This window comes from Martes martes, assembly GCF_963455335.1.
Source record: "Martes martes genome assembly, chromosome: 7".
In the NCBI taxonomy this organism is placed as follows: Eukaryota; Metazoa; Chordata; class Mammalia; order Carnivora; family Mustelidae; genus Martes; species Martes martes.
This window is the reverse complement of record NC_137894.1, coordinates 17,118,536-17,140,801: the sequence shown is the minus strand read 5'-3', so window position 1 is coordinate 17,140,801 and position 22,266 is coordinate 17,118,536. Positions and strand designations below refer to the sequence as shown.

Sequence of the window (22,266 nt, the reverse complement as noted above, 5' to 3'; positions counted from 1 at the left end):
TCTAATTTTTTGAACTTATTTTAAAATAAGTCCAAACTTACTGAAAGGTGTAAGAACAGCATTCACTCTCTCCTTCATTCCTCATGGTGTGAGAGTGCATGTGTGCTATAATCCATATATAAATATCAAAACATTATCGCTCTGAACCACTTGGGGATAAGTTGCATATATCATGCCCTGTAACCCTCCATACTTACAGAATTTCCAAAGAACAAGAATATTTCTTATACAACCAAAGTACAGTTAGTCAACTTTAGGATACACCTCACTGATACAATACTTTCAAGTGCAAGCCATATTCTACTTTTATCATTGTTCTAATAATGTTCTTTTAGAGCTTGTCCCCCCTCTTCATTACAGGATCTATGCAGATCACAGATCACATGCAGTTGTCAGTCTCTTCAGTCTCCTTTAATCTGTAAGTGTTTCTGGGCCTTTGCCTATCATGACACGACATTTTGAAGAATACGAGCCATTTTTCTATAAAATATTTCTCAATTTGGGTTTGTCTGACGTTCCCGCATAATTCCCAGCCAAAATACTGCATCAGTGATCTTGTGTCCTTCTCAGGGTATCACACACCCAGAGGCATCTGATATTCACCTACCCCTTTTTACCGATGTTTATTTTGATCATCTGATCAAAATGTCATCCAATTTCTCTGCTGTATATATCTATTTCCCTCTTGCAAATAACAAGCTATCTATGGGAAAACATGTTAAAACCCTGTAAATATCCCACTTCTCAAACTTTTGCCTTGGACTTAGAACACCTTCATGATTAAGTTCAAGATAAGTTGACCCCTGAACAACAGAGGGCTTAAGGAAGCCTATCCCTCCCTCCATCATGCAGTCAAAATTACCTAAAGAACTTTTGTTTCCTCAAAACTTTACTAAATAGCCTACTGCTGACCTAAAGCCGTACCGATAATACAATGTTAACACGTATTTTATAATTCTTACAATTAAGTAAGCTAGAGAAAAGAAAAGGTTATTAAAGAAACCATAAGGAAAGGAAAATACATTTATAGAACTGCACTGTCTTTATAAAAAAAAAATCTATGTATTAAGTGGACCCACATTTCAAACCTGTGATGTTCAAGGGTCAAATGTACATCATTTACAAACAGTGGAGGAGGGAGCAGTTAAGTGTTTGTTTTATTGGTTTGTTTGATTTCAGGTTTGTTCATATGTTTACTGGGATAGAGGACACACAGTATCAAATAAAAGGATATGGAATTTAAAAAAAAAAAAAAAACCCTAAGGAGTTAGAATGCCTGAGCTAGGGCACACGGAAGGCATTTGTAGGAAAATGAGAAAAGATGATAGTGGAAAAGCAAGTAGGAGATATATGGACTTTATGTTAAATATGATGAGAAGACATCAATAGTTTTATTCTGGTGTTGCTATTAATTGTGTGACCCTGGAAATGTCATTTGACTTCTCTATTCCAAACTAAATAAACCAACGATAGTAACATATGTATCATAAGTGTATTCATAAGAATAAATGCAGTGATATCCATAAAATCCTTACTAGAGTGCCAAGTACATATAAAGTGTTCTATAAATGTGAGCTGGTATTTCAGCTCTAACATTACACAATTCTAATTAATATCTATAAAACACTTCTAAAAATGAAATCTACAGTATCATCTGAAGAACATAATCTCTGCTGAACAAAGACTGATTGTATCTTTGTGAATACTACGTAAACATAAATCATCACTGAAATGATAGTGAGGAAAGTTGAAGAACATCCAAAGAGTTATTAAAGATATAATTATTAAGAAAAAAATGTTATGGTTCACAAACTTGACTTTAACAGACAAATAAGATACTATTTTCTTCTACACAAAATTTCTTTCACACTTCTAGTGAAACAACGAAACGCTGCAAAGGGTTTTAAAAAATCCTGCATCAATTTTTACAAATCCTTTTGAATCAAGTGTGATCACTCTATAATGTACCTCTCTGATGTTTTTCTTTCTCACAGTAATTATGGTAAATGTTTTGCAACTCAAGGGAAGGATCTGTCCTCTCCACACAGTAAGAATACAGTAACAATTTCATAGTTGCCATTTCTTCACTATTCCAAAAGTCTGTGTTGGTTAGTTTAAAAAAAAATTAATTATAAATATATATTGTAGGTACAAAGTGCAATAAAAAATAACCCCGACAATCGTCAATACTTAGGGTCAAGAAAACAAGCATTACTACTTTCCAGTGACATCTAACAAGGAATATGGAGGAAAATTTCCCATCTTTGCCTGCATTAACAGAAAATCACCTGTAACAGTTCTGATAAATAATATCTGCACTAAACATTTTTTCCCCTAAGCCTTCCTTTTACTTTATAGTGCCTTAATGTCCAATACTTAGAAACAGACGTGGATCCCAATGTCTTTCAGTTACCCATAAGTAAACTGCAGCCAGAGACAACAGGAAGCACACCAATATCCCAAAACTGGGCGGGAGTAGAAGTAGGACTGATGAAGGCATCACAACATAATACTATTTTAAATTAACATAGAATGTATTATTTCTTTCAGGAGTACAGGGCTATGATTCATCAGTCTTACACAATTCACAGCACTCACCATAGCACATACCCTCCCCAAAGTCCATCATCCAGCCACCCCATAACATAATATTTTAAACATTGATGCAAGCAAGGATTTCATTTTCAACAATATTCTCAGAGGGAAGGATAATCCCCAAAAGATAAAAACTTCGCATGTTTTCAAGAAAACTAGATTTCCAGACAGAAAGACCCACAAGATCATAAAGAAAATAATTCTTCAAATTCAGTGAAATCTGCCCTGTTTATCTGATAAGGCATTTATACAGACTACTATTAGAGAGAAATGTATTTTCAGAACAGCCAAGGGTAAGGAATAAAACTTCAAGTGTTACAAAATTTAGTTATATGTGAAAAACAATAAACATGTCAAAGCACAGAGACAATAATAGACACATAGAGTCCCATAAAGAATGTTCTAGCTCTATACAGCATCCACGTTATGATCATTGTTTTCTATAGACAAAGAATGTAAAATAGTCAGAGAACAAAAAGATTCACCCAACATCATTTTATTAATAAGTCTGTGGCCATTATAAACAGAAGGAAGACTCCTCTGAGTCCAGTCTTTCATTAATAAATAAAATCAAGACAACAATTTATTCTTTACAGAGAAGAAAGATCATTTTATATAAATAATTAACAAATAAATGCATTCCAAGGAATTGTGTTATATTTCCATTATATTTCTATCACTAAAAGATGTGATTCTCTCAATTTCAACTAATTTGACTGCATACCTCCAGAAAATTAAGATAAAGTTTAAACCCAAACTCTACTTAAAACAGTATTATGTACTTAAAATTTGCACTTAACATTAATTACCAATGAGAGCAAGTCAACTAATCAATACAATGTTTTTTTGAAATTCTCAATTTTACACAAGAAAGGACTTTAGAGTCTAGTTACTAAAGAAAAATTCAAGTTCTACAACTTCAGCTATGAATCTTAAAATGCCTCAAGATAACATTGCTCCTGGGGTGCCTGGGTGGCTCCATCAGTTAAACGTTTGACACTTGATTTCCACTCAGGTCATGATCTTAAGCCCAGCATCAGTTCCACACGGAGCCTGCTTAAGATTCTCTCTCCCCCTGCTGCACCACTGTCCCCCCCAACTCATGTGTATAGACACGCACACTCTCTCTTTAAAAAAAAAAAATAAAACATTGCTCATATCCTAAAAGACTCACATAGCCTACACAAGCATAACTTTTCTTAAGCGTATCAAAACCCTGAGGTTGCAGAACAAACACATGAATGGAATTCCAAAGGATGACAAAACTCTCTCAGCAAATAGTACACATGAATTGATTCACCTCTGGCAGAACATGGGACAAACAGGATGCTACCACAAAAGCTGCTAAGAAACTAGCTCATATTTTAAAGTATTCGTAAAGGCTGATTGGGCTAGTTAGACAGTTTAGAATCTCTGGAAAATGCAGACAAAGGATAATGTGTTCTTTTCCATGGACCTGTTCTACATGCTTATAAGAAAGACTGGAGGGATAATACAAAAGATAGGAGAGGGGGCCTCTTGGTGACACACAAACACAAAATATTCGCCACTTTTCAGACATCAAAGTCGTTTACTAGATACAGGACTGTGGGCTACAAACAAGTAGAATTCTCTTACCCTTAGTTTTCAAATCTATAAAATGGGAATAACATATTTTACACAGGGCTCTATGAGAATTGGTCAAAATAAAGTAACTTCAGCATTTGGCAAATATCGAGTGTTTAAAAAATTATACTTATCACTCAACTGATTCCAACTCCAAGTACCTACTTGATCATAAAATTAATGACAGCAACACAGGCTTGGTGGCCAGCTATGGAACATCTAAAAGGCAAAGGAACCAAAAATGGGGGGGTGGGGGTGAGAAGCACATAAAAGATCAATTTCAAATTCTGTTAATTTAATAAGATATTTAGAGAAATTTGTTAGATATTATAAACCTATAAGAAATCTGCATTTATAATGACAGAAAGAACTAGCTATTTAGGAGGAACCTGTGGTTCTCGTTCATGAAATGAAGAATCGTCTCTTAATTTCCCCTGAAAATTCGTTACTTAAATATATTGGATTCTCATCAAGAGTATTTACTCTTTTTAACATGTTTTCATTTTATACTACAGACATCACAAAAAATGGACTCGATTTATTGACAGGATTCTTTATTACTTCTGACTATAGAAAGAGGGGCTTCTGACTAAAGAAAGAAAAACTCATTACTCTCTATGCTTTTCTTAGCGTTCCTTTTCCTTGATGTATATGTTTAACTTAAAAATAAACATCATTAGATACTTAGGAGAGTTTCTTTAGTTTCAACAAGGAAAATAAAAGATGTAGCAAAAGAAGCTAGGAAAAACCCAGAGCAAAGAAGTCTATGACTAATAATAATTGCCTTTTCCAACCCACAGTGTAGGTCAATCACATATTGCTAAGAGACTATGCTACTGGGAAGGACAACTAAATAAATAAATTTAGAATGAAACAGTAAAACACAAAAATGACAGAGAAAAGGCAGAAAAGGGACCCAAGTTAAGTGACCATGGAACCAACCTAAGTTTGAATTTCTTATTAGACAAGATGGTAAATTCTGTTTTGGTTAGCCTCTCTGGTAATTGCAAAGAAAGCATCCTACATACACACAAACAGTTTAAGAGTGCATTATAATCTGTTCCCAAAGAACAAATTACAAATCATTTTTTAATGTTTCAGGTAGGTCATTTTCATAACAGATCATAAATATTATTTTCTTATCACTTTATAATTTTTATTCTAGACATTAAAAAAGAAAAATGTTTGTAAGACCAAAATCTTCTAAGTCAAAATACCAGATGATACAGAAAAGGTCTGTAAATAAATATAGACAAAATATATACATAAACTTAAAAATTAAAGTTTCCTATGTAGTTCTAATGAAAGCTATTTCTGATATCCTAAAGGCAGCCTGTACACCATAGTCTTTACAAGTGATGACGTGTGAACTAAGCCCTTAATTAAAAATTGCTAAACAAACAAAAAAAAGTCACTGAGACAAATCTTAAGCATTCTCACCATACACACACATAATCAGGAGTTAACTGTGTTAATTATTTGAGGTGATGCTGTGTTAATTGTCTTAATCTTTGTAATTATTCTATAATGTATATGTATATCAAGTTATTACATTGTAGACTTTAAATAAATACAATTGTATTTCTCAATGATTCCTCAATAAAGTTCAAACTAAAAAAAAATCATTGCTAAACTATAGCAAACAAACAAACAAAAAAATCATTGCTAAACAATAGCAGGCTTAGATGATAGAAGCCAGCATTCAAAAAGGAGGAGTCAATTCTTGTATTATACACAGATCATAATCATATGCAAAATAAAAGGCAAATTAACAAACAACTGTAACAAAGATGAAGCAGGAAATAGTGGAACAGTAAGCTTGATGATTTAGCTACTCACTGGTTCTTAAAATTCAAAAGAACCTTTTAAGACTGCTTCAAAATTCTCACACCCAACCAAACTAATCAAACTTTAGTTGTGATTCAGAAAGGTTCTACTGGCATAGTGAGACAATTTTTTTTTCATCACTGTAATAAGAAACCCCATAGCCACAGCTCTCAATAGTGTATCCACTGACCAAAAGAAACCTGAATATAGCATTACTTTATAAGCATTCAGTACCCAAGACATTCCACATCAACTGATAGCACAAAAATAAAGGTAGCTGATTGGTGATTTTTGGCTGCTTTTGTTTTTGTTTCTAGAATGTGCTAAGTTCTTCTGCAACGGGCTTACTGAGAAAAAGAAAAAAGAGTACGTATTCCAAAGCCAGATCCTGAAGAAGGAGCTAGACTGTTAATACTAAGCTTGTCTTTCACTGATTTTTAACAGGCACTAACAAGTACTGGCAAGGTGAAAGTCTTGAACTCATTCCCATTTATAAAATCTCCACAGACTGAAGGGCCTACAAGATCAAAGCCATTACAAGATCTTTCTCCAACTCCCATTTCCAGTCATAGCACAGTACTCTACTTCCAAAAACAGCTACTGCCACCTCTAGCCTAGGCTTTGCAATAGTCTGCTAACCGGTCTCAGCAGACATTCTTACTCCTCTCCAATCCAATTTCCCCATTTTCACTAGAGTGATTTTAAAATGCAAATGTCAGTTACCAGGTTCTTTAAGTCCAAACCCTATTAACATGGCCTAGAGAACCCTGTCTAATCTTGCCCCCACCTCTACCCACCATCCTCACTCTTTGCCACTCTTCCCGTTACCCAGTAAGCTTCTGGGCATAGGCTTTTCTGTACTTAACACAGTTCCTAAATCCTCTCTGCTGCAGGGACTTCACACATACTACTCACCGGCTCACTGTCTCTTGCGAGGTCTCATCGCAAGCACTTCCTCTCACTACGAGTTCCATAGATCCATCACGTCTCAGTATTAGCATTGTTTTGTCCAAAATATTCCCTAACTTTACCCAAACTGTATTAGGGCTCCTTCTAATACTCTTTCAAAGGACATTATACTTCTCTTTTATGACATTTACCACAACTGTAATTAACTACTTATGCAATATTTAATCTTTTTTCTCCAACCAAATTGTGAGCTCAGTGAGGGAGAAAACCAAGTATGTTGTATTTGCCCCTTAACTCCAGCAGCTACCAAAGTGCTAGCCCAAAACAGATGCTCAATAAGCAGATGCACAGTTAATGAATGAATGCAATAAATCGACATACAGAAACATTTCAGGCCCCAGGCTATGAAAACTCTAATCTTCTGAGGTCAGTCAGCTGTGCACTGAATTGCAGAAGGAAAGGTAACTTACCCACTTCCCTAATATCTACAAGCACGCATAGCTATGTTAGACATTAATGTATGCTGTATTCATTCAGTAGCCACAATAATTCTGTGGGGCAGCTATCATTTGTTCTATTTCCTAGATGAAGCAACTAGGTGCCAAAATGTCAAGTACTCTAGTGAAGTCACAGGAGGAGAGTTGAAATTCTGGCTCTAATGTCATGTATGGTACAACAATACAGCATCACCACGGTAACTATTTAGGCAGCCTAAAGAAAGGCTCTCAGTCAAAAATGTCATAGGGACACATTTGGATGGTCATAATCCCTCATTAAATAAGCTGAATTACAAATCTTTGAGGAACCATGCAACTCCAGTGTCATGAGTCTACGCTACTTTTCAGTAGCAGCGTTAGGGGAATTTCCGAACTGTGCATGGCTGCACGAGAGAAACTAGAGATGTGAAAGAACCACAGGCTGCACTGTGTCCTTTTCCAGTTCCAACAACAGAGAGCAATTTACTTGCCATTACAACGGGCTGTCAAAATACAAAGGCCATGGGCAGTTCTCAGCTAACTTAGAGAGTTCTGACCCTCTAAAAGGCCTCTCTCAACCCCTCCTGTTCTGTACAGTGATGGTAATACCTTTCCCCTCCTACCAAAGAGAGATTTTCAACATTTGCAAAGGAACTGCAGGTTCTGTCTACTTCCCACTACTCATCCCACCTCAAGGTGACCTAAATAAACAAATAAGAGGATAATAATAATAATAATAATATAAAAATAATAATAAGATATCCAAGCATCTCAATGCTTGGAGAGAATTAAAAGAATCACAATTTCTGGATTACCAACACACAGGGCTGGTCCAGGAAGAAAGGGGACGGTAGGTGAGTGTAGTTAGAATGAGATTCTCTCAGTTGCTACCTCTGCTTACTATTTATGCACAAAACAATAATAACTATAGATTTTAATAATGGAGTAATAAAACTCATTGATTTAATGTACCAGTTCTCAATTTAATGAATACTAAATTCAACTGGAGAGCTAAAACATATTTTGCATGCATGAACTTACCCTAACCCCACAATAAAACTAACAAATCATAATTGAGATTAACGCCCAAGCAAGAATAATTTTTAAAAGCTCCACAGATTATTATGATACATATCTCTAGTTCAGAGAAGATGTTTTATGATGTTTTAAGATGTTTACAACACAAAACTCCTTATTCATTCAAACACTGATTGGCTATGTATGGAGAGTGAAGTGACAAAATCACATAAAGGAGTAAACTATTAGATTGACACACTGCACTTAACACACACATAAATACTCATTTTCATTAAGAAATACCTTCTCTCCCATTTCTTTGAATTACATGGCTTTCTCAATCTTTTTCTTTTTCCCCACATTTGATAAAGAAGGATATTAGAAGAATTTTATATTCTTCTTCTTTCATCAATGATGGGGAAAAAGTTTACACAAACCAAAAAGCAGGGAAAACATACATACTGGTTTAACTGGGACAGCTGGCTTTATATGTATCTTGCAGGTTATTTAATTATAACTTACATAATTATAATTTGATTATAATTATTAAGTGATAAACCTCACTCTCAAAAACATCCTGGTTTGATAATAAATTCAATCAGAAGTAGGCCACTTTTTCATTTCTATGTTGTTTTTTAAAATTGAGGTATAATTCACATGTCATAAAACTCACCTTTTAAAGTACACAATTCAGAGCTTATTTGTCTTAGTATATTCACAAAGTTGTACAACCATCCCCACTATCTTAATTCTAGGATATCTTTGTCATCCCCAAAAGAAATTCAATGCCAATTAACTATCATTCCTCATTCCTTCCTCTCCACAACTCCTAGCATTTACTTTCTGTCTCTATGATTTGCCTATTCGAGATATTTCCCAAATGGAATCATACAATATGAAGCCTTTTTTGTCTTCTTTCACTCAGCACAATGTTTTCAAAGTTCATCTGTATTAAGTATTATCAGTACCTTGCTCCTTTTTTGGCTGAATAATATTGTATTTTATGGAAATACCACATTTTGTTTATCCATTCAACAGCTGATGGAAATTTGAGTTGTTTCCACTCTTATGAATAATGCTTTGAACATGTGTGTGTGTGTGTGTACATGTTTTCAATTCTCTCGAATATATAGCTCGGAGCAGAACCGATGGGTCATATGGTAACTCTATGTAATTGAATCTGTTTGAGGAGTACTGTAATCTTAATAATATTAAGTCTTCCAATCCATAAACAGAGTAATCTGTCTTTGCATTTACTTAGGTCTTCTTTAATTTCTTTCAATGATATTTTGTGTTTTTGGTGTACAGGTGTTGCACTTCTTTTAAATTTACTCCTAAGTACTTTATTCTTTTGATGCTATTATTAATAGAACTGTTTAATTTCATTTACAGATTTCACTGCTAACATTCTACATCATTCTTGATTTCAAGAACTTTCAATGATAGGGGCACCTGGGTGGCTCAGGCATTAAGCATCTGCCTTCCGCTCAGGTCATGATCCCAGGGTCCTGGGATTGAGCTCCACATCAGGCTCCCTGCTCAGCGGGAAGCCTGCTTCTCCCTCTCCCAATCCCCCTGATTGTGTTCCCTCTCTCAATGTGTCTCTGTCAAATAAATAAATAAAAATCTTTAAAAAAAAAAAAAAAGGGGGAACTTTCAATGATATAAAAAAGTAACTAGAAAAGTTAACTGTATTTAAGTATAAATACCATGGATCCTTGAATTATGATCTATGTAAAACGGGAAAAAAAAAAAACCAAAAACCTGACCTAAGCAAGCAAGAAACGCTACTGGCTACCCACTTTGCTAAAAGAGCTTTTTGAAAAATCAGAATCAAGCACTGTCAAATAATTTTAATCCCAATGTCAGTATTGACCAATGCAACTATATTACACATGCACACACATACACACACACAAATGCCCTATATATATTCCCTTACAAAATATACAAACAAAAAATCACTCATACTATACAATAAGTTTGTCCGACAACCTTGGGGGAAATCACTTTACTGTTAATTTTTAATACAACCAGAGGTTTTTGACTTTATGGAATTATCTCTTTCAGTTACTTTTACTGAAAGAACATTCTCCTTTGTTCCCTTTAAAATAGGATGTTTTCATATGGCTTACAAACAATTAAATCCAGGCAAAAATTCAAATTCTAAATTAATTTAAGACTATCATTAAACTACTGTTTTATGGAAAATGACTAAAGCATTCCATTTCAGCCAAAATTGTACATGTTTTATCTAATTACACATTTTAAAAATACAATGATATGTTGTATGAACGCAGTAACGACCATTAGTCACTATTTAAAGAAATGATTCAACAAGGAAAACAAACTTAATTCAAATATAGAGCTAATACATTCATGGTCATCACTTGAAAATGCAGCTATGTTGTAGTATGTAACTTTCATAAAGGCAGAATGTAACCTACAAACATTAACACTTAATTTTATAAAGTTCTGATTTATATTGTTATAAATTTTAGGTAAAATTCAAAACACTAACACCTCATTGAAGAAATAAGATCAACAAAAGTACAGACCACATTGAGAAAATAATCCCTGACCAACTAGAAAAGGAACTGTTTGAAGAATTCTGTGGGTATTAGGACATATTCTGACCTGCAAATTCTAATGCTACAAACCTATCAAAAGAAAGGCAAGAAATCATTATGACTCAAGGCCACTTGAGTGAACAATGCAGAGGTTGCACACGAGTGAGTGGCCAAGACAGAGCAAATGGGGACTGAAATCCAACTTGTTCTCCACCTTCTAAGCACTGAATGCTCACATGAGGCAGCATCCACCAAAAATTGGGAGACAAGCCTTTTACTGGCTTTGTAAAAACTAGCTGTGGCCTGGCTGTGACACCTCCAAATAACTCACTACTTGTTAGAAAGTTAAGACAACTAAAATATAGGATATTGGTGCCCCTACCTGAAATCATAACACCACAGTATCACTTCTTACTATGTGTTTATTTAGAATGTTTTAGATAAAATCATCAACAGAATAAATAATAAATAGGTTGGGGGAGGAGAGAAGTCATGTAAAAATCTTAAGAGTGGTTTAAATATGGCATCTATCTTAATTTGGATTTCTTTGGTTAATAACAGGTTATATATTTTCATATGCTTTGACCCTATGCTTTTGGATGAGAGACATTTTAAAGCAAAATGCTAAAAAAAATTTGAGAAGCTTAGGAATAAAATGTTAAGAGTCTATTCCCAGTAGACTCTATTCCTATTAGAGAAATACAGACCTTGTTTTACACAACATGTAATGAAGTGCTAAAAATTGTGTATTGATTACAAATACTGGTCACTTAAGCATCTTAAATTCGCTACAGAAATTAAGTGATGGAAACTGGAAGTAATTTTTTTAATTAGTATCACTCTCTTCATTTCATTGTACAGGGCATTAAAGATTTTCTAAATTGTGAGACTGTGCTTCCTTAAAGCAAGAAATACTATTATTTTAAAATTATATAAAATTATTAATCAAGATAAATAATCCAAATACTAACTAAAAAAGATACTGTAACTTCAAAAAATTTTATCAGAATGACCAGTCTATAAAATTTGTTTTACTTCTAGATATACCAATGAATTGTCATATGATTTTCAGTGACTCACTTCCTTACTACCTCACTCAATTCTACAAAGTGGAGCAAGAATATAGCTCAAACTCTTACAGAAAATTATGAGAATACCAGAAGGCATCCTCAGCTCCTTACAATTAGGCACAATATTATTAAAATCACTATTAGAAAGGAGACTTTGTAAACTGCCCTTATTAAGATTAAAGCCCATCCACACATAACCAGTCATTCCCAGATTAATTACACCCACATAAGAGCAATGTCCTGTCTTCAAACAGGACACGCAAGAGAAATAAAGGACACAGTTAAGGAAAGGTGAGGGAATGAAAATGAGGTTCTAGTCTTTCAATCACCACCAACTTATTCTCCATATTAACATTCCCTTCATTTGTAAAATGCAGATATTCCAAATACTTTTTGGGCTGTCATAATGATTTCTGGAAAAACTGCTTTGCCAATAATTATATCTTGTATAGAGATGAATTATCATTACTAGAAACCATACCAATTCTCTATGCTATTTTTCAAATACTAGCTATATTAAAAACTTTAAATCTTCCATCACCTGAATCAAACCTGTACATAAATGCTGTTTTATCTTTATTTATAAAGATGAATATGATTTATAAAGTATACCACTATACTCAGAATCAGAGAATTTCTTAATGAATGTGGAAAGGAGTTTAGAAATGTGGGCAGGCATTCAATGGAATTAGGAATTGGCATTTTTGGTGTTAACATATAATTGTTCATAAACATAAATATATATATTTACTTGCTATATTTTTGTGTGTTTTGATTTTATTTTACATAAATGGAATCACAAACTATGAATTCTTTGTTCCTGGCTTCTTTTGAGAAACGTATTTGCAAATTTCACCTGTGCAGCATGTAGCTGTACTTCATTCACTTTTATTTTTGAAAAGTATTGTGTTATATGAATAGATCACTATTTTATTTATTCAGTCAACTGCTGATGAACAATGTAATGAGTTTGAAGCTATTATAAATGCCCCTGCCTCCAGGTTATTAACACATCTCTTAGTGTACATGCTCACACATTACTCTCAGGGATATACCCCTAGAAAGAAATTACTGGGTCAGAGGGTATGCAAATATTAAAGTGTTTCCTAAACTGGTTGTAATAATATACATTCCCACCAGCAATGTTTAATGAGTTTCCATAACTTAACATCCTCTCCAAAACCTGTACTGTTTCTTTTTTAATTTTAGCCACTCCAGTGGTTTATGATGAAGTCCCTTCAGTTTTAATTTATATTTCTCATATTACTAATGAGGTTAAACACATGTTTCTTGCATATCTGGATTTCTTTTATGAAGGGTCTTTTCATGACTCTTGTCATTTTTCTATTGTCTCTGTCATACTGATTTGTAAAAAGTGCTTTGAATATTCTGATACATGCTTTTTGTCTGTTACATGTATTGCAAATATGTTCTTCCACTCTGGTTTGCCTCACTATTCTCCTACTGGTAATTTGGCAAGAATAAAATTTCTTAATTGTAAGGTAATAAAATGTATCAACTGTTTTATTTATATTAGTAATTTTTACTTCTTTTAAAGAAATCTTTGCCTGTGGCGCCTGGGTGGCTCAGTGGGTTAGAGCCTCTGTCTTCAGCTCAGGACGTGATCTCAGGGTCCTGGGATGGAGCCCCGCATCGTACTCTCTGCTCAACAGGGAGCCTGCTTCCCCCTCTCTCTCTGCCTCTCTGCCTACTTGTGATCTCTGTCAAATAAATAAATAAAATCTTTAAAAAAAAAAAACTTTGCCTGCCAGAAGATCATGAACATATTCTCCCTATACTAGCCTCTAAACTTTTAAAGTTTAGCCTTTCACACTGAGATGTACAAATCAATCTTAACTTGATTTTTGCAATGGTATGGAAGATGAGTAATTTTTTTCTGTATGGATCACCAGTTGTTCTAGTATCATCTGTTAAATAGTTCTTTTCCTTCTACTCTATAGTGCCAATGTTGTCAAAAAGCATACATCCATGTACATAACACACTGGCCCTCTTTCAGGCTCTTTATTTCTTTTGTTTATCCTTGTGGCATTATTTCATGAAAGTAATTATTACAGGTTTATGAGTTATGAGTAAAGAAAATCCTTCTGCTTTGATCTTTTCTTGCAAGAATACCAAAGTTATTCCTGAGCCACAAAATTTCCTTCAAAACACAAAACGAAAATGGATGAACTAATGAAAATTTTATAATATTGGTTAAGAGTAACATTGAGAATGAGCACCAAATGGGCACAGATTGTAACACTGAGAAAGATATAACCTTAATGGGCAACTAAATTAACCCTATAAAGAATGTTCTGGACCAATACCAACAAAGCTTTAAAAACAAACAAAAACACCTCAGAGTGATTCAGCTGATGCCAAGTAACTTACATGAATACAAAAACAAAGTTCTCCACTATGTAAAACAATGCAAAAAATTTCTTTGCTCAACAATCTCAACACCACAATGTCCAGCATCCAAACAAAAATTATAGAGAATGAAAAGAAACAGGAAATGGGCCCCATATGGAGAAGAAAAGTCAGTCAGTATAAAGAAACTCAGGAATGATAAAGTTAAAGGAATTAACAGACAAGGGCATTAAAACAATGATTATAAATAAGTTTAAATGTTAAAACAGGTAAAGAAAAACAGTAACATGATGAGAAGAGAAATGGAAGAAATAAAACTTCTACAGATAAAAAATAATTATCAGAAATAAACACAATAAATGAGATTAAGAACAGATGATATATTGCAGGGAAAAAAAAAGATCAGTGAACCTAGAAACATGGCAATATCAACGATCCAAAAAGAAAAAAGAGAAAAAAAATACAAAGTACAAGTGCTGAGACAATATCAAATGTATGAAATTCTCTCCTCCACTTCAAAAAACAAACAAAAAACCCAACCCTGAGGTGTGATATTTGAAGAAACAGTGCCAATATTTTGCCAAATTGGGGGGGACAAAAACTCAAGAAAACCTAAGAAGGATTTTCTCAAAGAAAACCATACTAAGGCACATCATAATCAAATGACTAAAGCACAATCATTGAAAAAGTCTTAGACCAGTCAACAAAACAGAAAAATTAGTGGTGGCAGAATAAGAAAAACAGCAGTCTTTCTATCAGAAACTATGCAAGCTATTTCAGAAAAGATTTCACAACATATTACAAAAGACAAAGAGGGACATCAAGATACAGAATTCATCAAGAATATAGAAAAAAATTAAGTATGCATGCAACTAATATTAGAGCTTCAAAATACATGAACCAAGAAGTGAAAGGAAAAACAGACAAGTCCACAATTAAAGCTGAAGATTTCTTACTCCTCTCTCAGCAATTACTGAAAAGAAACAGAAAATAGAGGGATAAATTTTGAAAAAAACTATCAACCAATTCGACCCAATTAACATTTTTAGAAAGTTCTACTCTGCAAGAGCACAATACACATTCTTCTTAAGTGCACACAAAACATTCACTAACACAGAAAACATTCTGCACTTTATAATACATAAAATATGTTCTTGGACCACAACATAATTAAATTAAAAACAAAGAAATGGCGTCTGGGTGGTTCAGTTGGTCAAGCATCTATCTGCCTTTGGCTCAGGTCAAGATCCCAGGATCCTGGGATCATGCCTCAGGACAGGCTCTCTGCTCTGCGGAGAGCTTACTTCTCCCTCTCCCCCTGCCTGTGTACACTCTGTCAAATACATAAAATCTTAAGAGAGAAACATATCTAAAAAATTAACCAAATAATTGACAATTAAGTAGACCCAAAAAAATCACAAAGGAATTTAAGAATTCTTTGAACTCTATGTAACTGAACACAAAACTTTGTAAAATGCAGAAAAAGGAAAATTTTAGCTAATAATTGCTCTTTTAGAAAAAGAAGGAAAATCTCTAATACCAGAACAAAGGAGTGGATATCACTATAAATCCTTCAACCATTAAAAAGAGTAAGGGATTATAATATGCAACCTTATGCTTATAAATAAGGCAATTCACCTGAAATGGACAAATTCACTTGAAAGACACAAACAACTGAAGCTTATTCAAGAATTACTATAATCTGAATAGCCCAAACCAAAGAAACTGAGTTCATAGTTTAAAACCTTCTAAAAGGGATGCCTCGGTGGCTCAGTCCTTTGGCTCAGGTCATGCTCCCAGGGTTCTGGGATCAAGTCCCGTATCAGGTGCATTGCTCAGATGGAAGCCTGCTTCTCCCTCTACCTGCCACTGCCCCCACTCATTCTTTCTCCCTCTCTATGTCAAATAAATAAAATCTTTAAAAATACATAAATAAGTAAAACCTTCCCACAAAGAAACTCCAAAACCAGAGGTCTTCATTAGTGAATTCTACCAAACAGTTAAAGAAGCAATAACACCAAATGCATGGCAACTTTTCCAGAAGAGGATATCTTTTCAACTCACTCTTATCCAAATACAAAACGCAGACAAAACATTACAAAAAGGAAAAAACTACAAACCAGTATCTACTATGAGCACAGATGAAAAAAAGTTAACTAAATTTTAGCAGATTAATCCAGCAATATATATAAACAGTAACAAGTCATGACCAAGTGAAGATTATCTCAGAAATGCAAGACTTTTTAGTTCGATATTAAAAAAAAAATCAATGTAATTAACTACATTAACAGGTAAGAGAGAAAAAAACCATGATCATCTCAATAGTGTGGAAAAACGGATAAAAATTCAATACTCATTCACGACAAGAAAAAAAAATTCTCAGCAAGCTATGAATAAAAGAGAACTTAATCTCACAAAGGGTATCTGTTAAAAATCTGTAGTTAACATCATACTTAGTGGTGAAAAACTGAATGTACTTGACCGAACATCAGGAGTAAGGCAAGAATGTCAGCTTACCACTTCAACATTGTACTGGGACTACTAGGCAGTGCAATAAAGCAAGCAAAAAGATAAAAGGATAAAAAATTTAAGGGAGTCTTTATTCACAGACAAGACGATAGTCTACACAGAACATCTGAAGGACTGTATCACTAGAACAGGAAGCCTGGTTGGTGCAGTTGGTTAAGCCTCCAATTCTTGGTTTTGGCTCAGGTCGTGATCTCAGGATGAGATGGAGCCCCGTGTCTGGCTCCCTACAGAGTCTCTCCCCCTTTCCCCCTGCCCCTCCCACTCGTGCCCTCTTTTTGTCTCACTCTCTCTCTAAAATAAATAAATAAATCTTTTTAAAAAATGTTACCACAACTAATAATGAGCTTGGCAGAATCACAAATTACAAAGTCTAATAAAAAAATCAATTATAAGTCCACATACAAACTGAAAACTGATTTTGTTTAATTACCACTTAACATAACATAAACATTAAAAGAGAGATCAACATAACAAAATAGGTGTAATATGTTTACGATGAAAACAGAACTCTAAGAAAAACTAAAGACAACTTAGAGAGAGGTACCAAGAAGATTCAACATCCTTCGCAGGTCACTTCTCCCCAGTGAAGCCTCTAGGATAAAAGCATTCACAACTGAAATCTCATTGACCTCTTTGTAAAAACTGACAAGCTGATTCTAAAATACACAGAAAGAAATGGAAAGGATGCAGGGTACAAAAACAACTTTAGGAAATAGAAAAACAAGGGTAGAGGATGTACACTACCTGATTTTAAGACTTACTACAAAGCTACAGTAATCAAAACAGTACAATATTGTCATAAATAGATATACAGAACAATAAAATGAAAAAGTCCTAAAAAGAGACCCACATATAATGGTCAGTTGACTTTCAACAAAGTTACCAAGGTAATTCAACAGGGAAAAATACAATCTTTTCAAAATTGCTTCTGGAAAAATTTGATTTTTATATGCAAAGAAACAAATCTTATCCCTTACCTCATACCATAACAAAAATTAACTCAAAAGTGGATCACAGACCTAAAATATAAGAGCCCAATGCAGTTTCAAGACACAAGGGAGAGGAAAAAAGGTAGAAAAAAAATTTGCCCAATATCTGTACCAGCCTCCGCAATTTCTACCCTGCCCCAAATTAGGACAGAATTATAGGGAAAACTAATCTGATGCTCTTTAGTCAACACATGAATCTATTCAAATGGAAAGCATTGCTCTAAGTACTCAGAGTAACTCCTAAGCAAGTACTTACTAACTCAAGTACAAGTCTCAGAGCCTAGAAGCCTGCCATGAAGAATAAGACACTGTATACACATCCACAGATGTAGAGCCTAGTGGAAGAAGCGTCATAAAGGATTTCATTAAGTTTAAACAGGTCCCAAAATATAACAGCTGAAGTTATGCCCACAGCCATCCCTGAGGTTCACAGAAGGTGCAGAGTTCTGAACTATGGGCATCAAGATGGCTAAATTCCTATAGTGCTTTTAGAACTCAAATCACTTAGTTTCAAACAGCTAGTGGACAAAAGAAATGTAAATAAGATAAAAAGAAAACACAAACATTCAAAGATTTACACAACACTAATCAAGGTTTATATTTAAAAATGGGAATTAGAGGGGCACCTGGGTGGCTCAGTGGGTTAAAGCCTCTGCCTTTGGCCCAGGTCATGATCGGATCTTGGGATCGAGCCCCGCATCCAGCTTTCTGCTCAGTGGGGAGCCCGCTTCCCCCTCTCTCTCTCTCTCTGCCTGCCTCTCTGGCAACTTGTGATCTCTGCCTGTCAAATAAATAAATAAAATCTTTAAAAAAATAAAAAATAAAAGTGGGAATTAGACTCTATTTTTCCCATCCTGCCTGTGTGTATACAAGTTCTGGCCTGAAGGATACTTTGCTTCAATTGAAAAAATTATGCCTTTTCTCCTACTTCCCCAAACTGAAAGATACCATAAAATGGCACTTCCTCTGTCAAAGTTTTAAAAGAAAAATATATAAACATAAGAAACTGGTATCATGGGGTGCCTGACTGGCTCAGTCTGTTAAGTGTCCGACTCTTAATTTCAGCTCAGATCATGATCTCAGGGTTGTGAGATAGTGCCCCACATTGGGCTCTGCACTGGCCATGGAGCCTACTTAAGATTCTCTCTCTCCCTCTACCTCTGGCCTTCCCCGTTCCCTCCCTCCCTCTCTTCCTCTCCCCCTCCCTCTCTCTCTCAAAAAAATGAAATAAAAATTTAAAAATAAAAAATTTTTTAAAAGAAACTGGTATCACAATAAAGCACCTCAACAAAGAATTCATAAGTCGTAAGTTTTTAATACCACTTAATACTCAAAAAATTTTATACTTTATGTTAAATAAAACTGTTCTTAAAACAAGTACAAAAAACAAATGTCAAGTACCACTCCCTTTTCTTACTGAGATAATCATGGGGCACAATCAATGAGGTCTAATATTTATTTAAAATATTAATGTTAGAACACATCAAAAACTATCCCCTACTAACATTTTTCAAAATTTTATTATTTCAAAATGTTCTGGTATTAATGTAATTAACTTCTTTTCCACTTTGAATAAAGGAGGAATTCAGATAAAGTTTCAGTCACGAAAACTTTTTTTTTTTTTTAACAGACAGAGATCACAAGTAGGCAGAGAGGCAGGCAGAGAGAGAGAAGGGGAAGCAGGCTCCCTGCTGAGCAGAGAGCCCCATGTGGGGCTCGATCCCAGGACCCTGAGATCATGACCTGAGCCAAAGGCAGAGGCTTTAAACCCACTGAGCCACCCAGGTCCCCATGAAAACTTTTGAAGAGCACTATATATCTTACAATGTGGAACCATGAACCTAGACCACTGTAAGTTTGTAAGTCAAACACCCTACTCAGAAGCTTTGCAAATAATGCACCTATGATTTAAGGAGGCAAATTCAAGTTACAAATGTTAGTCTACATTTTTTAAAAATCTCTTAACTCTGCTTAACTTTTTTCTTTGACCCTTCCTAAGATATTTCAAGAAATATTTGTACACTTCATCTTTCATTTGAACATCTTTCTCAGCTTATATCTAACTCGTGTCCTCAAATCCACACTTTCTTCTATTTATTGTCAAAGAAAATATGGACTACTTCAGGTTTTTTTCTTTTTTTACATAAGGGTAAATGTTATGGAAGATGAAGTGAGAACAATGAAAAAGTTAGGATTATCTTAGCAGTATCGGATAAAATATATGAGAAACTGTCAGTGTACAATAGAATGCGCTTCAAATGGACATTATAAATTCTCTTAAGTAATCTACATTAAGCCACAAAATAAACTCCAAAAAGACTACTATTCAAGCTCACAAGACACTCTGATTTTAAGAAAGGAAATAATTTCCATTGTGTTTATTTACTTCATAACATAATGAAAAATATCTTACTAGAAATGATATATCAGCAAGAAAGTGCACTTCATATGATCCTCGCAGAAAATTCTTCTTTGCTCCTTTTTCACAAAATGCAATTCCTAAAGAAAAAAAAAATGAGATGAGTAAGTGTTCTTAACTCCAAAATTGAATTAAATATGGTTTGTCATTATAAATTCCAACTCTCAACACTATGCCCGGCAGATAGCTCCACAAATACTTGCTGAAAAATAGGAAAATAAATTTTTAAGTCATTTGTGGTATTTGACTAATAAGAACATAATGTTAGCCAACGGAGAATTTCTAATGTCACTAACCTATTTTTTCAGTAAGTATTACTTAGATGTTCAGTAATATTCTATATACTCCCTAGATTCACAAATTAGGTTTCCTAGGTCCCATTTTCCTACACTCTAGATCACATGATATGCTTTATATTTACCTTGTACACACAGCCTACTGAATGTGTGCTTTGCTAAAATAATTGGAAGTATTCATTGTATTATGTTCTCATTTATAAAAGAAAATTGTCAGAGAGTCAGTGATCTGCATTGCCGTAAAATATGTATTCAAATACAACATGTATGCTTGTAGCTTTCACTGTCTTTTAAAGGTAGTAATGAAATGAAAATAATGAACATAAGATTGTCAAAATGAACATAAAACTGATGTCAATAATTCATATTTAAAAAAGGAACACTGGTGAATACTAACCAAGGATCAGTACATAAAGAATAATCAGTTTGCTTTGAATAATAGTAAGGCATTTAGGTATAAAGGAAAGATGGTAAAAGCCCCTCCCCTCAGTCCCCACCTTCCTCACCCAGATTGGTCAGGACCAATTACGTTGTTGTTAATCCAATAATTTAGAATTGCATGACTGGATAATTCTACCAACTCCCAAGTAAATCTACTATATCAAATAAAAACGGTAATTTCTCCATGGAAATACCAGTCTTTAGAATCTGACTCAGCAATATTAATTACTGTGATACTATAATTTTATTTCCATTTCAAATCAACACCTTCTCTAGAGGGGAAAAATACAAATTGCCAAATATTCTTTTTGTATTAACGAATTAAGTATTAAAAGCCTGAACTTTTAAGATATATACACACACAAATAAGCTTTTTTTGCAAGGTTAAAAAGAGCTTGCTTTAAAAAGCCAATTTCAGTTTTTAATTGAATTACACTGAAATGCAGAAAAGAAAAAAAGCTCCTTAAAAACAGTTTCATCACCAACTTCTAAAATCAAGTAATTCAAAGTGGAGCTGTTTTTTTATGGGTTCTTAAATTAAAGTTTAGCAATTTGACCCATAGTAAATAACCAATTAAACACAAATCTGAGTGGCACCTGATTGGCTCAGTTGGTTTAAGCAACTGCCTTGGGCTCAGATCATGATCCCAGGATCCTAGGATTGAGTCCTATATCCAGCTCCTTGCTCAGCAGGGAGCCAGCCTACTTTTCCCTCTGCCTGCTACTTCCCCAGCTTATGTGCACACTCTTGTGGTCTCTCTCTCTCACTCTTTCTCTGACAAATAAACAAAATCTTAAAAAAATAAATAAATACAAATGTGATACATCCTGGTATATTTTCTTACATCAAAAATTCATTTTCAGTTCTATAAATGAATTGTTATTGAAAACTTGTGTTTTGTACATAGTTCTCAATTTCTAAAAGGAAATATTTTAAAAATCAAATTCTTTTATAATAATCTATAATGAAACATACTCTTACCTTCAAAATAAAACCAAAACTAAAATGTTAGTGCTATATCCAGTTATCATTAAATTTCATATATTAAATCTCCAAATCTCATTGCTTCTGTCCAGGCCAAGAGCTAGACAGCCTGCATCTCCAATTGCTATTACTCCCAAATCTGATCCTGTGATCCCCACCAATCTCCT

General features: G+C 34.2%; 1 protein-coding gene across 10 annotated transcripts in view; it reads right to left on the bottom strand.

The window, feature by feature from the left end:
* The window catches only part of MEF2A (myocyte enhancer factor 2A), a 155,294-nt gene that overhangs the window by 103,843 nt on the left and 29,185 nt on the right, over positions 1–22,266 (bottom strand). For all 10 annotated transcript variants that reach the window (XM_080809524.1, XM_080809528.1, XM_080809530.1 and 7 more), the window contains exon 2: positions 20,372–20,457. The gene's annotated coding sequence lies outside the window, so the exon portion shown is untranslated. The remainder of the gene's footprint in view (positions 1–20,371; positions 20,458–22,266) is intronic.